A 14,995-nucleotide genomic window follows, 5' to 3' on the forward strand; every position below is an offset into this window, starting at 1 on the left:
CCAGGTTTAGGAAGTGTGGTATCCTCAGGCTATGACTCCATCAGGCATTATTCACAGCAAATCATTGACAATAACTCAGCATTATACCTGTTATTCATATTCCACTTTTTTATCTGCTTGGTTTCAAATTTTTAGTTTTGATGAACAAAGTATATGTGTAAACTGATTAATATAATTAACTGTGATGAATTTGTGGTCTTCAGAAGTTTTACAGAGCAGCACTTTAAATTTAAACATAATTTACTTTAAATAATTTACATCTTGCAGCCCTGTAGGAGGCCCCCTTCGTTAAATAATTTGAATAATAACTTTAAATAACTATTGACATTCATTTAACCCTATGTTTTGTTGACACTGATGTTTTTATGTTTGGAGCCCTAGAGACTCCATCCATCCATCCTTTAACTCTCTGTTATAATTCTAAGTAGACATGCACTTTTCTGACAGGAAAACTCAAAAGCTGCTGACCCATAATGGACTTTCACAACCTTATTGTGATCAATTAAATGTAATAATGTGAAATGATTTTCCTTTCAGCTGATGTCATGAAGCTCTATTACTTTTAACTCTTTCTCTTCCACTCCTCAACTGAACTCAACTCAGAATTTTTTTTTTCTTTGCCTGACCAATGACATATGGGAGAAGTATTGGGAATCCTGTCTGAAAACGGTCATTTTCTTTCCAGTTCCAATGGTTGATGGTACTGATGGTGCAGAAACCATACACTTTTAATTTTTTTTTTTTCGAGTGTAATCAGTAGCAAGAGTTATTTGTGTCATTTTATTAATGCGCACTAAACACATAAGCATTCTCATGAATAAGTTCCACTGTGCATTAAAGAATCTTAAATTATACAAGAGTATGTAATTGTGTCCAGGCCAGTCCATAAATACACCAGATTGCCCCTGTAATTAACCTCTCCATGTGTTCTGTCTTAGCATAATCATTTGTCCAGCTGTGAGGGCATTAACATTCATGTTTTCTCTGAAAGAAATACCACAAAGCCTTTCAATGTCAAGGCAATATGTTTCAATAGTCTTGCGGGCCCTTGTTAAGCCAATTCCTCTGGGTAACACACCATTTACAATGGATTGTGTCTCTTTTTAATACTATTAAAATATAAATGAATGTCCATGCATCCATAATTTTGTTATCAGCCTCTACTGTTGCTCAGGTAACTAAGGTGGTGATTGTGGCACCTGACTTCTGAATATTATTGTAATGCTCAAAATATTCTGTCATGCTTTCCTCACACTCACAGAATCTAAAGTAAGATGTGCCCCAGGCATTAGACATACGATGTGATTGAGGGTGAGGTTTTAACCAATCAGAAATGGTTGAGAAATTTCATTTCTGCATCCAGATTTTCCCTTCAGAGAAATAGCAGCGGATGATCCAAACAACTCCTACGGCAGACCCCAAAACTGGAATATCACAACAGAACAGCTCCAGTCAAATAATCTCTATCGCTACAGCACTGGCAGGGCCTTATTCTGTGCCACGGACAGCCGCTGGTATCCAGCCATTTTCTCCAACCAATCTAGGATGACAAATAGAAAGGGCAACAGTCCCTAATTATAAGCAGAGATCCATTTTTAAAAGGACATGAAACAGAACTGCTGGAGAGCCTGGGGTGTGAGATCACAAAGATATGAAAATCAAGATTTTTGTTGAACAAAATTAAGAAGTCTTGGCCTAAGGCTTCCCTCAATGTCAAGTCAAATTGTTGAGTTCTCACCCATTCAAAGACCTTGAGAACCTACCCTAGTAAGAAACTGATTTGGACCGCTTATCACCATTAATGATAAATAATTCACAAAAGCACGACGAAGAACCGGACTTTTGGCAGAGCACACAGATGTTACAATGAAAGTTTTATGAAACTAGCAAAAGTTGGCTATCAAAAGTCATTGTTTACTCCTACATATCCACTACTGTTCAATAGTTTGGTGTCTTTAAGTTGTTTTAGTTTTTTTTACTTTATTTGAAATAAGTTAATACTTTTATTCAGCAACGGGAAAAAGTAAATGCAGCCTAATTTAGTGAGCATAAGAGTCTTAAAAAAACATTTTTGAATAGCAGTGTAAATTCAGCAGGATCTAGGCCTATCTGAAACTGTTTTGCTGATATTGTTGTCCCGCTGAAAAAGTGTGGAGAAAATTAAACCACAAGGTTTCCCCACCATGAACTTTATGTAGAATCTCCTATAATACAATTGACAATAAAGAATCTTTCAAAACAGCATTGGCATCCTTTCTTAAATGCATTGGAACAGTTTGGGACATACTAGTAATGCTGTACATCGTTATAGTAATGATACACAAATTGATGAATAGATATGTTGAGGCATTCACAATTAAATTTAAATAAGATTTTGCATATAAACTAGTACAAAACGATTCCTAATCTGAAAATACTTCATTGCAAGCAATTATCTTTATCTGGAAAATGCATGTACTGTATATTTAAATTTCTTTATAATTCCCTTATTCCACGTACATTTCTTAATATTCACTATCTACCAGTGAGTCACATAATCAACATTAAATAAACAGATTTAAACATAAAATAGAAAAATATAACTTATTTGACCCTGGACTTCCCCCTCAGATATTCAAATAGTTGTATCTCGACCAAATATTGTCCTATCCTAACAAACCATACATCAATGGAAAGCTTATGTATTCAACTTCTATGTGATTTATTTACAAAATTAAAGAAAAAAAAAAACCCTTATGACTGGTTTTGTGGTCCAAGGTGACACAAATGCCAAATACCGAACAATAAATCCTCAACATGTGGGCCTCCCAACACTAATGCTACAAATGCAGCTCTGAGCTCACTAATCTCTGAAATAATTAACGTTATGCTTTTAAACATCACAAACAACACTTACTGTAATCAACATAATCACATCTACATCCTCTTAAACAGCATAAAACATTATTTCACACATTATTAACAGATAACTAACCTTTACCTGAAAATGTGGAGGAAGTAGATTAAACACACAAAACTCGACGAGTTTTCCCACCGCGAACTTTCTGTAGGATGAACAAACCCCGCGAGTTCTGCCCCTAGTGTTCAACAAGACTCAAGTAATCGATCGCAAACCTTGTGCCAAACTAATTAATCACCGATAACATTTTTGTTGTTGTTGTTGTTGTTGCTTATACTTACAAGGACAGTCCATCTAGAGAAACACAAGTTTTATTTAAATTCTGAATATATTATCGTATTCAGCATGCAAAGAGTGATCCCTTCAAATTTATTAAAAACAGTCCCTCATTTATCAGGATTTCACAAAGTTAAAAAAAAAAAAAAAAAAAAAAAAAAAAAAAAAAAAACGACCGTGACCACACGATAAAAGTTGTTCATGTCTTTATTAGAAAGAAGTTACGAGTATGATAGAACTTAATAAATAAATAAAATAAATAAAATAATAAAATAATGATAAATAAATAAATAAATAAATAAATAAATAAATAAAAAAACGACCGTGACCACGATAAAACTTTTTCATGTCCTTATTAGAAAGAATGTGTCATGTACATACTTCAAGGACACAATGGATATAATGTGAATAATGGAAATCCCTTGTGGGAACAGTCACCAGCCCTGAGCCACAACACCATTCACACCAGTCACCAGACTCTAAACTCAGACTGGGATTTCAAATCCACTTATATATCATTTTTGTTTGCACACAGCGTTTTATGACATTCACAGGATGGTTGATCCACTCACCAGGAGACACCCAGTTGTGGGCAAAAGAGAGAGACAGAGAGAAAACTATATATCCCTCTATATGGCTGTTCAAACATCCCCCTGGTGGTATAAGAAAAATATGATGACTTGTGCTTCAAAGTCACCATAGAGGATTGATTGATAAGGAAAAGAAAAGAAAAGAAAAGAAAAGAAAAGAAAAGAAAAGAAAAAAGAAAAGAAAAGAAAAGAAAAGAAAAGAAAAAAGAAAAGAAAAGAAAAGAAAAGGTTTTTGCCTTCCAGGCCCCCCTTTGGCCAAGGCAATATTGGAAAGCTCCCCATAAGATATTTCCTCTGGTACAACTGCTGTAATGATGACAAATCTATATGTGTTCAGACTTTTTATGAACAGAAGTAGCAATAGGCTAGATTAAAATAAATAACTATGATTTCAGAGGTTTTTTGCAAGTATTTTTCTTCCATTTTAATCAAGTAAAATACTGAAGTTTAATTTTTAAAAATATATTATTAGTTTATATTTTAATGTTCTGATCTAATCACAAACTAGCAGATTATTATTATAATATTATAATAATAATAAAAATTAAAATTAAAAACTCCACAATACACCAACCACTCTACAGATTTTTGACTCTCGTCAATTTTAGTTGTTTATGAAAAAAAAGAAAGAAATAAAGAAATAAAGAAAGAAAGAAAGAAAGAACCCCTGGGGTCCCAAAACAGAGCATGAGGGTTAAATAAACTCTCATGTAGGTTTTAAACAAGATAAATCATGTCACTGGTTACAGATTAAAATAGTTGTCACAATATTCTAATCATCCCAGCTCATCAGAGTGCGAGTTGTGCGTCTTTGCGCGTCCTGACGCACTTTATGTTGTGCTGCGCACGGCGCCATCAGATCCGCTCAGAAAGCAAATGCACCCGGTCTGGACTGCTAGCAGGAGGACTTTCAACAGAGCAGAAACACAGTAGGCTATCTGTTCATCCACGATGATTGTCTACATAACATACACAAGTTCTACAAGCATGAATGAGAAAAAGAGGATTATAATGTGATTAGGGATGATTTTGAGATGCTCTACGAGTCACCACTGCGGGAGGCTGAAGAATCGTCGGCTTGACAGTGAACAGATTTCCACAAGATTCCCTCTTGTGAGCGAGATGAACAACCCGCCGGTGTGATCGTGCACATGGAGAGCGCGATCCACGGCGCGTGAACGCACGCACGGAGATCCGTGTATTCTATGCGCTTTGGACACCATTCTTACCGGATATTCTTAGAAATCTTCGTCTGCAGACACAGTTTCATTTTTAATTAATCTGTTTGTATTTTGCGTTACTTATTGATTTCCAACGAAACACTAAGAGACATAATTTAGGTTGAACTAAAGGGATTTTGATACCCCTCATACAGTAGGTGAGTTTGGATCTAATATTTGGTGTATTTTAAAAATAAACGAACACACACACACACACACACACACACACACACACACACACACACACACACACACACACACACACACACACACACACTAATAACTTTTCCGTTTAAGTTACACAGAAAAGCCCTTGATAAGAGCCTTGCAACTTGAGCTTTTGGGAGGGGAGCCTGTTTATTATATTTCAATGGGCTTTTTATCAGATTTCTGATTCTCGTGATTGCAGGTTTAGGATTATCTGTGTGGAGAAAACAGGCTAATGTAAGAGTCGTCTTGTGATGTTTGAGTTCTGCTTATGCATTTAATATAATTTATGCATATACGTTTTTGTGCTTTTGTAATATGTGCTAAAATATCCATAAACTTTCAGAGACTTTTGGACAGTGCAGTTTAAAAAACAACAACAACAACAACAAAAAACAAACAAACAAACAAACAAAAAAAACATTATTTTTGGAAGTTTCATAGGCGCAGTCTTGTTGTGGTTTATTTTAGTGAACGGGTCTGAATAACTTTTCCATTTAAGTTTGTTTTTGCGTTGCATCCACCTGTTTTAGTCCATGCGCATGCATGTGCTGCAGAATTTGGGAGGGGAGCCTGTTTATTATGTTTCAGCGGGCATATGTTTTATTCATATTCTGATTCTCAAAGTCTCCTTACATAATGAGTTTTGTATGTTTACAACAAGATTGTCTGTACCCAATGAACACATTCGCTTACACACTTTTACGGGGTTCTTTGAGTTTTGGCCATGCATTTAAATAATTCATGCATGCATAAATTAGGAAATATGTACGGACACTGGCCCAGTATGATAAAACCGTCTATTTTTGTCAATCGGAGACGCTGGGGCGCTACATGTGCGCTATCTATTTATCTTTTTCTTTTTTTTCAGCGTCACTCCACGGACAGCTTCTTCAGTCTCCATCCATCCTTCTTTAGAGATATATAGGATGCAGCAGGAATGATCCCGGTCCAGCGCGTTAAAGCTCAGCCTCAGCTGTGGCACGTGAGCGCCGAAGCTCCTCCGTGGCTATGGATGGTCCCGACCACCTCCGGACTGTGTAGGGTGGGTTCTGTTCCTCCCGTGCTCATCTCCTCTCGTCCTCCTCCGGTGATTCAGACAGTCTCGGGATGGCAGATGTCCTGCGATCCGTTTGTGCCTGTGATGCGCGCTGCCGCTGCGGAACCCGCGACCATCAGTCAGTTCAGTCTGCCCAGTGTTCAGGTAACAGGGCTTCACATGCAAATAAAAAGCCCCACATTATCTACTGAACATTTTATAGAGTTTAAAAGAGCCAATTAATGAATGAATGAATTTATGATCCGTTACTGAAATATAGCCTATAAGGACCAAGTCTTGTTTCATAAAGGTTTCTCCTTGTTGCCACAGTTGCTTTTGGTTTGCTTACTGTGTATATTAAGGCTCTGTTTCTGTAAAGGTACAGAATTGATAAATATATAATAGCAACTGTAATTAATATGATAATACAATATATAGAATATAGACTAGATGTTCAGTCCCATGTTTTGGGAGACCATCGTTTCTTTTCAAAGACTAATGTCTTCTATTTTTAATCTGAATGAGGTTTTCAGAATTTATGTAGATATTTGATATGGTGTGCATGACAATATGAACATGTATGTATAATAAATCACATGCATCCAAAACATTTGCTTTCAGCCGAATCAAATGAAAAACACTTCTTACCTGTAACTTATTTTCACTATGACTTTGTTGAAAAGTTTTGTCAAAAAAAAAAAAAAAAAGTTTTTGACTTTTACTCTGGTGCTGCAGGGTTAGGCTTTAGGACATATATCTAAAGAGTTACATAATACCATTAAAATGCTTTACAATTGTCCTTAAGGATAAAATTGTGTCCATAATATAGTTTATGGCTTTAATTTATAATTTATGGCTTTAATTTAATTTTAAAGTTCTGGCCGCAAATGTCCTGAAAATGAATTATTACTAGATAATTTATCTGAACATAATATTTAGATACAGTACTATTCGACTTATTACTCAATACCCTGTTGATTATTTGGATAAGTTAATGTCATTAGTATTAAAATAGCTAAAGAGCAATTACTGTACGCTTTCTCATTAAAGGCTTTAAGAAATCACCTTTATGCATTAAACACCCCAAGTGCCATTTTCTTTCCTGTGTTGATGTAATAATGTGTGATTTCATATTGAAACAGGAATCTGGGGTAAAAACTGAAGGGCTCATACTTTTTTTTTTTTTTTAAATAGCCAGAAGCCTTTAGTTTAGAAGCCTCACAAACTAAAGAAATAAAGCAAATGTATACAGCCCTGGGTGGTTTTGGTCTATTTTCAAAGACAAGGCTAGTGTAAAACTTGTAGGAGAGTATTTAGAAGAAACATAGACTGAAATCCACAAAACTTCAATTATTATCTTATTTTGTTAATGCTGTCCTCACATGCTGTCTGAAATTGATTATTTCCCACTTAGTTTAAAAATAGATTTTGAGAGAGAGAGAAAAAAGTATCATCCCATTCATCGACAAACATACAAACATTACCCACTCACACATTTGTACAGATTCACATCTAGATAGTCATCTTAGACATCAAGTTTTGGTCAAATAAGTGCTTTTTTCATTGTGTAATATACAAACAAAACGTATCAAATGGCTATTTATATACAGTACGTATACATGACTGTAATGGCAAGAAAAATCAATGTATATGTTGTGGGGAAAATTAACAAAACTTAAGTCACTAGAGCAATAGTTCTTGTAGTGAAAGCTTATGGTTTGCCCAATTCGGATATTAACATTATGTCAGAGTTTCCAAGTTGTAAATACGACTCGAGAGGCAGTAAAGGGCAGCATAAATGGTTCTCTTTTTGGCCAAAGGTCCGAGCTCATACCCCACAAATTATAATGTGTATGTGGTGAGTAATGTTTTGCCTACAACTAATCTTTTTTTTTTTTTTTTTTGGTCAAAAATATTAGCTTTTTGTGGTATTAGCCAGTGATCCTATAGTACTTTGTGTATTAAAATGATATGCAGCTACCATTTGTGCAGTAAATACAAATATACTGTAAATCACAGAACTAAGATTAGTTCACATCACTAAGTTCAGTTTTAAATCACTGGCACAAAAAGCTAAAAAAAAAAAGTACTCTTCATCTGAGCATTTTGACTTGCTGTGAAAATGAATTAGTCAAGTCAAGGTGCATTTCTAATACAATGATTCAAGGTCTTGATTAAATCTTGAAACAATTTTATTTGAAGGATTGGCAGTTGCTAGAATATGCCAGGAAGGACTGAAATGTGCAGGACAATATCTGATGTTGATAACGTTTTATCAACATCACTTTTGGAGAACTGATGCCTCTGTTAAAGCAGAAAATCAAAATTCTATGCATTACCTCCCATCAGCTCCACTGCTTCACCACTAGAGGCGCTGTCCTCAAGATGACCCTCACATCTGCAGTTGCTTCCCCCTCATGACTCAAACTCAGCGTGACATTTAATCTGTGTGTCTGGCAGAGGCATGATCACCACTGTTCCACATCCCTGGCATTGAGAACTTTGTGCTTTCACATCATTAAAGTGCCGTTCAGAGAAGGCAGCAAGCATGAACTCAAGTCGCACTGTACTGGAACCAGACAGAGAGAAAGAGACAGAGACAGTGGGAGGAAAGAGTATATTATTTAAACAGAGACTTTGAGTTGCAGACAGCCTTCAGAAGCCTTTGATTGACTGCTACTGCGGAGAGGCATTGACGCAGAACCGAGCATGATAAAACAGGATGTTATGCTGAATGCAGAAGAAACAGATATAGCGTAATCAGCAGAGAAATTTCCTAGCTTCAAAGTCAACATGTAATGATGTCCACTACCCATTTGTCCTTGTAATATGACGTGTTTTTGAGTAATACTGAAAATTATATAAAAATACTGGTTTGGATCAGGAATGGGTTTTAAAAAGGCCAGTTCTGATTTCATATTGACTTGTTGTGTGCTTATACTGAGTTTGAAGGGCAGCCAAAACAACAACATCCAACAATCAAGATAATCTTGAATACATGGCCATCAGGTCATCACATCTTTACATTTATGAAAATAAAAGATAGTCGTTGCAGCCAAAATGGTTACACTGGTGATTCAATGAACCCAAATACAGATAGTCTTTCACTATTAGTGAAAGTAAAAACGGGAAAGTGACGTGACATGTGGCCAAGTATGGTGAACCATACTTGGAATTAGTGCATTTATCCCATCCAAAGTGCACACACACAGCAATGAACACACACACACACACCGTGATCACACACCCGGAGCAGAATATTAAGAATAAAGTTCACAAACGTTGTGTGTGTGTTTTTTTTTTTTTTTTTTTTTGGATTGGAAAGTCTTCATGGATGTTAAAAGAAGTCATTTCCCAGTCATTCACAGTACAGATCCACTAACAAGCAGTTTCTCTGTAGTTATTGAGTGAGATACAAAAAGGTTGACATGACTGTGATTGTGGTCATCATGTAAATCTGTAGTAATTGAAGCTTCCCTGTTCCAGAAATATCTGCTGTCATCAGTGTTATAAGGGAAAAAAAAATAATGTTTTGTGTTGAAAGTTGGGAATTTATCATTTATCCTGTTGCAGTTGGTGGAATTACTGAAGAACAGCAGGTGTTATGCCAAAAAGACTTCCATAACTTTCCCATAAATTCCCTGTAACTAAAATGCTTTCTTGACAGCTTTCCATCCCACCCAGGTCTGATTCAGTTCTTCACTTCTTCTTAATGAGGTGGATATGAATAGATCTCAGTGGTAATCTCAGAAACTTCTCTTCCGCTTGTCTGTCCCAGTGGGAGATGCCATCCAGGCCTCATGTGTTGGGTTTCCAACCTTCTGCAAGTGTGGATCTACTTCCAGTGTTTCCTCATGTATACCGGACGGTCCTGCCTCCACACTACGGCAAGGGCTGGGTGGAAAAACGTGTGCCTGACTACAAGGTAAAGGAAGCATTCATGGTATTTAATTATATTTAGTTTTGGAGTGCGAATCTCACAAAACCTGTAAAAAATGTCATAGTTCATCTCAAAATCAACAGAATAAATAAATAAATAAATAATTAGCCTATTTGTATGAACGTTAAGTGACGTTATTTTCATGATAATACATAATGTCTTCTCTTAATTTTCTATCGTTACTGATGCAAAGAGTCTCACCCTGTTTAATATATATATTTATATATAAAGTTTCTATTAATATAATATAATATAATATAACATGCAAAAAAAAAAAAAAAAAAAAAAAGAAGAAGAATGCAAAGAGGCACATGTAAAGGCAACTTTCTTATTTTTATCAGTTTTTTTTTTTTTTCTGAGATGTGTTTAACCAAAGAACGAATGTTTGCAAAAGTCTCATTGCAACTTAATAACTTCCCATTCATTGTAAATGCAGTTCTGGTGTATACTCATATCCGCTCGTGGGCAAGAACAACTGTTCTGGGGAAACTTGGAGTTTTTCATCATTCTGTAATTGATTTCTGTTTTCTCATTTGCAGTTTTATCTAAACAACACTTTAGCTCTTGAGACCACCTGGATCAGTCCAGAGGAAATGGGAATTTTCCAGCGTCAGGAAAAGCCACTGCTGAGGACAAATCAAACAGCGTTGAGCATATGTAGGCCAGCTGCGGCCTCCAGGAATATCCACACTCTACTGCTAAAACCCAGGCGTGTTTCAGGTAAGAGGTAGAATTTATGATCCCAGCACCCATTTTCCTATACCTTTGTGATTCTGGCTCGCTGTTTGACTAACATTCATCAGAGGGCTTTATAAAAACGCTTTCTGTATTCTATTTACTCCCTAGACTCTTTCAGGCTCATCTTCTAGTTTCTTTTTTAAACAGCTTTTCCATTGTAACTTTAATCTTCTTATTTAACTTGATGTAATAATATCAGAGGATTGTCAGCTGAGATTTTATGGAGCAAATACCCGAAGCAAGGCTGTCACTCCCTCTGTCTGTGTGTTTGTGTGTGGGAAGAGAGGCGGTTTGATTTGTGCTTATGAAATGAATCCAAAATGACTTCAAATTTCAGCTCATTTTCAATCATAGTGTGGTTTAATCAACTAGATTGTGCACTGAAGGCTGCTTAAGAAGGCGTAAATGAAGACCCATAATGAGTATGCAGTAAAACGAATTATGCTATTTGATTCTGGTAACCTGACAAATGTACTGTATACTACACACTTTATACTGTATACCATGCGTCTTAGGGTCATTCCTGTTTTGCAGTATCTTTTGAACTCTGTACCTTTTAAATAATCATGCATGTGGTTAAACTGAAGTGTTTCTATAAATAAGCATAGCTGACCCTTTTATCCCTCTGTGGCTGTTATTGTGCATTATAAAGGAATTTTTAAGACATTTCCAGAGTGCAGACTTGCACTCTTGAAAAATGCACTTACACGTGATTTAATACATTTATTTACACATTGACAATAATGGAAATATAGAACTAAAATTAATTGTTCAATGATTGATCAACACAATCTCATTGCAATCTGTAACTATTTTACATTTTTGGAATCCTTATGAATTTGTACGATTTTATTCATCATTCATTTTATACCCTAGCAGTCTAGGTTTTTTTTTTTTTTTTTTTTTAGGGGTGGACTTTCATGCTTAAATTTATCGAGAAGCAGCATTTAAATAATTCACAAAGATGGCGGCGACTGACGAGAATAGCACAACAAAAAGTTTATAATGCGATGTATGAAGATGCTCGCATTTGAATGCAAATGTAAGCATTTTGTGTTAATGAATTATATTTTGGCCATAACTGGGATAAAAACACAATAACAATAACAATAAAAATAACAATAACACGTGATTTACTGGAACGCCTTGAGTTCGAGAGTGGGAAGTTTCAGCTCTGGTATTCGTGCATCCTACAGTTGGCTGGTAATCAAAAACATAGTGATGTCTGATTGAGAAAGGAATCATTCTTTTTAATGAATTGCCCAAACAGGTCTGCGAAACAGTCTGATAAACTCAACCTCAACGAGAAACAGTATTTATGTACATAATTCACAAAGATGGCGATGGATGACTAGTATAGCATGACATAAAGTTCAGTTCTGTTATATAAAGATACTCGTGTTCACATTAAAAACATTTTTAATGCAAATACAAGATTTTTGTGTCTGTGACTTTTGTTTTTGCCATAATTGGCATTAAAACACAAGATGTTCTCTTTAATTCATTAACATCTTTTGGTGACAGTGATGTGTGATTAACAGTAATGTGTTCAGAAGTGGGAATTTTCTCAGCTGTTTATGATCAAAAATAGCGATGTCTAATTTGGAAAGGATCATTCTGTTTAATTAATTACTCAAGCAATCTTTCAGGCAGTAGCAGAAAGCTATTCGAAGCTTTCTCCATGTAACTTACAGTGTAACATGCTGTGCTTTTAAATGATAACTTAAATTTTTGCTTAGCTATTATTTTCTATATAGATTAAAGATTGTAAACTTACAGTTTCCACCTTCCAAAGAAACATCAGCATGCAGAAGTTTGGAAGCTCTGCATTCCGAAAATGAGCGAGCTGTAGCATGGGAATACTAGATCAGATCCGTTTTGTGGAGATGCATTTATGTGGCCAAGTGTGAAACGTGCACACCCAGCAATCCAGTCGATCAAAATGCATGAAGTGACCCCTTAAAATATTTAATTTACCCACAGTGAACAAGTTCTATTGAAAACAGACCAGGGATTCAGATGCAGCTGAGCGGTGTTTCATATAGCCCTGCATTTAATTCCAAACGCTCTTGCCCTCCAGCAGAGAGCCAGTGTGTTACACCTGTGCTCTTCGCTGATCATAATTCCTAAGCTGTAGACGCTTCAGGTAGACAGTGATAAATTAGATTACAGATGCACTCGTGTGCCGTTCAAAGATTAGTCCTTGAGAGATGAAAAGTTCCTGTAGAGGGTTTTCTGTCTTTCGGACGGCAAAGTCTATAATGAGAGGAAGTGAATGGAATATCTTAGCAGCACAGATCCTGCACAAGCTCTCTGCATAAGACTGAGGCTGAGCTGACAATAAAGATTTGACCTTTGCTACTACGCTTTTACAAGTCTAACACTTTAAGTGTGCTTTAGAATAGAGCGAAGATTTGAAAAGTATTAATAAAGCTGACAGATATTCTGAACAATAAAAATATTCTGGTCCGCTTCAGTTCTTCTTGACTTCAGAACTATAATCAATATCACTTGAAAAGCATAACTTCTTGTACTAGTGAGCAGGATAAACATACTAATACTACGTACTGTAAAGGATTTCTGACAACTTAATGCCCATACAATTATTTAGCAAATGAATATGACTCATGTAGAATACAGTATGCGAATGTATATACAAATGAGATGGAGGATGACTCTTTATATTTTTATCATTTATTTAAAATGTATTTATAAATGTTTAATGGTCTGCCCAGACAGGATTTAGGCCTGTTATGCAGATGGAACAAATAATAATGATAATACATATATAATGACTGCAGAAAATAGTATTATACAATTCATATGATTAAATATTATAATAAATAGTATTATATAATTAATTATAAGTATATTGATTTTTGAGGTTGAATATTATATCTAAAGAGAGTATTATGTAAGTTACAAATAATAATAATAATAATAATAATAATAAAAACAAATACATTAAAAAAAAAACATTAATTAATTACAAAACACAAAAAAAAATTAAAAATATTTTTTTATTATAAAACATATTATAAAAAATATGATTAATGTTAAAAAAGAGTGTTATATAACCAGAATAAGAAAAGTAAACAAACATTTTATGAGTGAACATACAATGATTATAAATTATATATTGAAAGGTTAACATTATTCATCAGGCCTATTTCAATTTAATGTATTTCAGTTTAGCTTTTAGGACTGCAGTTATATCTGTTCTAAATATATGTCATATTCTGTTTTGTCCTCTTGTGAGAAGTCAGTCGCTCAAGGTTGTCACAATGTTCTCCGGCAGACATGTCAGGGTGAGTTATATTGTCTGTGAAAAGAGCTGTCTCTTTTTCACTATCTCTGAGTAGCTTGAGTATGTTTTGCCATTTGAGCAATTAAATTAGCAGTATGTTTCCTTGTGGTTAAAAACGTTGTACATCAAGGTTATCTTCGTGCTGTAAATGTGCCTTTGATGTCTTAACTTGCAGTTTAGGTAAGAAGAACTGCTGAACTATTAAGTAGTATGTGAGTGTTTAGTCTACCCAACTATAGCCAATATAGCTCTATTAAAATAAATAAATAAATAAGTTCATATAAGCAAGCAAAGGCTATGAGAGTTTATCCTGACTGAAGGATAGAGACTATACAGTGTGTGTGAGAGAGTCACAGGCAATATACTTTTTTAACACTGAAACACACACAAGTGCATTTCGACTAGCAAGTGAGCTTTGAAAATGGTCAATGACATATACCACCCTGAATAATCTCTCTCTGAAGTTTAGCCTCTCCACAGGTGAAGCAGTAACCCAGTATGCCATCTCAACCCTGGAATGTATATCTGTACCCTACAGTAACTGTATAAAGATGTAAAGCCATTCAAAAGTGCTAATATAAAGATTTCTTTCCAGTCTGAAAGATGAATCATACTTTTGACTGGAATCAGATTCAGTCTCAAACTCAACATTAGAAAATTCAAATCAATCAAACTGAATTTGAAACTTACTGTGCTTTACTACAATATATGTCCATATATGTGTAGTCATTGCATGTTACAAAGGAACAATGTACCAGTGTGAAAACCCCGATACATGG

At 35.2% G+C, this 14,995-nt stretch overlaps 1 pseudogene; it reads left to right on the top strand.

Annotated features, from left to right (window-relative positions):
* Positions 1–4,575: 4,575 nt before the first annotated feature.
* LOC109073507 overlaps positions 4,576–14,995 on the top strand; it is a 78,247-nt pseudogene continuing 67,827 nt past the window's right edge.

This window comes from Cyprinus carpio, chromosome A12 (assembly GCF_018340385.1).
Source record: "Cyprinus carpio isolate SPL01 chromosome A12, ASM1834038v1, whole genome shotgun sequence".
Taxonomy (NCBI): domain Eukaryota; kingdom Metazoa; phylum Chordata; class Actinopteri; order Cypriniformes; family Cyprinidae; genus Cyprinus; species Cyprinus carpio.